Genomic DNA, 4,175 nt, shown 5'->3' with positions numbered 1-4,175 from the left:
CAAACGAAGTTCGGTGAAAACACCAGTCACCTTAACACTAGAGGGCAGTGTAACCACAGCAACGCTAGTTTTTTTCCTTTAGTCTTTGCACAGGGTTTCAATTCGTGGCATGTTTTTGGATTTTGGATGTCTCCAAGACTCTCATTATATTGATGCATACTGATTTTTTTGTCAGCAAGACTTGAGCATTTTTTCTTAAACTGAACATATTTCATAACAAAAAAATGAGTTCAACATCTAACAGCTGCCATATACCCGTGCTGGTACTTGAATGACATATCCTAGATGTCAACATCTAATGGCCTCATGATGTGTGGACTATTGATCATTTGAAGCAGGATTCCAGGAGGTTGAGATTTTGTAATTTCAGTCTACTTAATTCGGTTTAGACTGTACAACTTCAAATTAAGGGGTATAAGAAATCAATGAATTGTTATTAGCATCAACTGAATGTCCTCTAATTTGCATTTCTTAGAGGCTATAATGACAAAAGGCTGATGCCTGAGTTTTACTAAAATAACTATTAACTATTTTCCATCAATAACACTCTCAAACCCTTTTTTATATTCTTTGGTCCATTACTCCCAGCATAAAACACTTCTTTAAGGAAAATGTTCAATGCTGGGCTAGATAAAATTGACTCTTCCAGGGGGAGCAGCTGACCTAGACTGAATCCATGTATTGAAAAAAAAATCACAGCAAATGTGGGGAACTTTTCATAAAATAAATTTGAATTCTGTAGATTTGATTCAACTGGTCTGGGACGTAGATGTAGAATGGGTATTTTTAATGCTATTGCTTTAAGAGAATGCAAATAACATTGTTGATTAGCTGTAGACAAACGGAAAGAATTCTGCATGAGATCATGAGATTTTCAATGTCAAAGAGAACCATTGTGACATTTATGCTGCTATAAAGATCACAAAAATAACTCATGTGAAAATAGCACTTTCCCAAAATATCTAATGTCATGTGAGTGAATAGTTAATAATGGTTATTGTTATTGTCACGATAATGAATATAACAGGTCATTCATTAAGAAACTGAAAGACACAGTCAAGAAGATTCATTGAGGTGAAGTGGCAGAGATGAGAGAAAAAGTTATACTAAGATTTGATATGAGAAATAAAAAATGTAATTACAACTATGAATAAGAAGAAACAGTAATATCCTATATTCTAAAGCAAATCGTTCAGGCTTTCACATGAAAAGCTTCACCTGTGATCAAGAATATTCCATTGTGTCTCTATTCACTCTGCCTGGTCATATATTAAATTTCAGAACTTTTGCAAGCAAAATACTTTGAGGGTGATTTTAAGTAGCTATGTGTACCCGCAGACTGATGTGGCCATGGAATTGTTTTGGGTCTTTCTGAAAAGTGAGGCTTTTAACATTTGGTAGTAGCTTTAATTCTGTGACTTTTTAAATCGCCTCTTTTTCTCCTTCAGAATTTATAAAATGTTAGGCAACTGAGAAGCTTATGAATATCATTTTTAAATTTGAAAGTTCTTTTAAGTGAGGGCACTCGTTTCCTAGCAGGTGCTCAGCGGGGCGGGTCAGTGGATTGGGTTCGGGCTGTGTATTCCTGGCAGGAACATTAGAGTGATGTTGTGTCCATCAGCGTGTCACACCAGGAGGCCGCAACGTCCTCTGTCCTCTTGCTGATAGACGCTGTGATGTCGGGATCAGATGGCGCCTGCCAGCTTGCTCCACTGCAGAGTTCCTCCTTTTCCTTAGCGTTGGTGTTTCATGCAGCAATGCTTTGGAAACATGTATGTATCCTACTTCTTATCACACTTTCACTTTCTAGCTTTAGCACACAATGAGAATTCTCACCTGAATCAATTGTTATTATGACTGCTAAGTTGTTCTAACTTCAGCCTTTCTTCCATATTCATTAATGGCACTCATTCTTCTGTGAAGAAACCCTCTCTCTTCTCCTCTATCTTCCATCATCTGTCTCTATCTGTCTATCTGTCTATCATCTCTCTCTGTATATATTTCTGTCTGACTCATAGTTTATTATTTTATTCAAGGAGTTATAATCTGTTACCATTATTTATTCCAGTGTTTAAATTGTCTCAGAGTTGACCAGTGGGAGCTCCTTAAACCAGCTTCCTGTGTGCTATTTACATGTTTCCATGGTTATTTGAGCCTATCTTTACTTTCTGATGTCACAAGCTCCAGATTTATGTTTCACTTCCCTGCATCCAACCCTGGAGCCAGTGGCTGGAACCCGTGAGTTTCGAGAGCAACACCTGAGTGCTGTGTGTCTCGCTGCTGCTGGGCTGCCACTGCACCTAGGACACTGGTGCTCGCCTGGGCAACTTTGCCTCCCAGGGGACTTTTGGTAATATCTGGGGACATCCTTGGTTGTCACAACTTGGGAGGCAGGTGCTACTGGCATTTCACGGTAGAGGTCAGGGATGCTGATAGCCATCCTGCAGTGCACAGGACATCTCCCAACAGGGAGTTATCAGGCCCCAATGTCAATAGTGCAGAGTACGAGGAACCTTGTTCTGGCTTCTCAGTTAGACAGAGCCACAAATACACACGTGAATACACACCGACATTGTGCTATTTTTATATTATCCATCTGTACTTTAAAAACCATGAGTTAATGTTGCCACCAATCCCAACACAATGAGATTCATTCAACTCATTCCCTTCATACAGCTAAGACTCTATTCTTTCACAGCTCCTGGTCTCCGCGGAGCATCTCATTGTCTTTCTCCAGGGTCTCTGCATTAGCACCACAATTCTTCTGAGGATGCCAGGAGCTCAGAGCATGTCAGCTTTTTCCTGGGGTGGCATCACGTAGAGTTACTTACATTTTAGTGGTTGAAACCCACTCCATGGCACCTCTTTTTATGAGACTCCCAGGAGGACAGAAGGGGGTGCTTACCAGCCATGCTCTGTGCCCCTGTGTGTGCTTCCTTTGTTCCTTACAAAGGCACACTGTCTGCTTCCTCCCTGCTGTGGTCCCGGCCCCTAGCACAGAGCTCACTGAAGAAATGGTTGACTGACTGAATGAACGAATCCTCCGACAATTCCAGAGAAATGTAATCTCCACATTTTGCAGGTGAGGAACCTGCAACAAAAGTGTCAGGGCGAAATTTCAATGGAGGCCCTTTAGGCCCCCTGAACTGTGAGCGTATTAAGCAATGTCCCTTCCTTAAGGGTGGAGATCACTGTGCCTATTATGGCAGGAATTATTTTCTCAGCAAAAGTATAGCTCCCTATTCGGGGATACACGAAGGAAAAAATGCTGATGTGTAAGAGTCCTTGGCAAACTGCTTGGTACAGAGAAGCACCCAAGAAAGGTTAACGGTGACGGTGGTGAAGGTTCTGCTGGCTGGGTCCCAGGGCTCTGCCTCTGGGACATCCTGTGCTTCAGGCCACTTTCCTCAGGGCCACTTTTAATCTCTCCCCAGTTGCATGGTGATGTTTCTTTCCAAGGCTTTGTTATTTTTCAAAAGATCCAAAGGTGATCTCAACTCCAACCACTGGCAATGGCAGTTCTGACAAACTGTCTTAGAGTCATCGCAACCTCACGGGTGTTGGCAGCAAGATGTTCACATGGAAACATGCCACCCACACTGGGAAGGTCTCTGACACACCCACAAGGGCACATTCATCCCCTATGTGTGTGAGTGTCCTCCACATTCCAGGGATTGGCGAGGCACAGACACACTGTGCAGGATGAGACGAATATGGTATTGCCTTCCAGGGGTTTATAGCCAAAGCATATCCTACCTAGAAAGAGTGATCAGGAAAGATCACTTTGAGAAGGTGACATCTAAGCTAAAGTCCAGAAGGAAGAGAAGGACTCAGCTGCAGAAACCCGAGGAGGGTGTTGTTTTTGGCAAAGAACAGTGGAGAGGATCTTAACCCATGGAAGGTGCTGGAGTGTCAGGGAGCAGCGGGCCGGAGAGGAAGGAGGCTGGGCCTGCTGGGGGAGCAGACATCAGTCCACGCACCCTCACAGGGCGTTTCTATTGATCCCAGGTGCAATCAGAAGCCTTTGAAAGGTTTGAGAGGGATGGGACATGACACCCTCTATATTATTAAAAGACTGGCATGGCCACGGTGAGGAAACATGTTTTAAGTCAGCGAGAATGGGTGGGTGCAGAATAGTCAGGAGGGTACTTGGGGTGGTCAGGAAAGAGAGGACG

This window comes from Lemur catta, chromosome 24 (genome assembly GCF_020740605.2).
Source record: "Lemur catta isolate mLemCat1 chromosome 24, mLemCat1.pri, whole genome shotgun sequence".
NCBI lineage: Eukaryota > Metazoa > Chordata > Mammalia > Primates > Lemuridae > Lemur > Lemur catta.
This window is presented reverse-complemented; position numbering follows the sequence as displayed.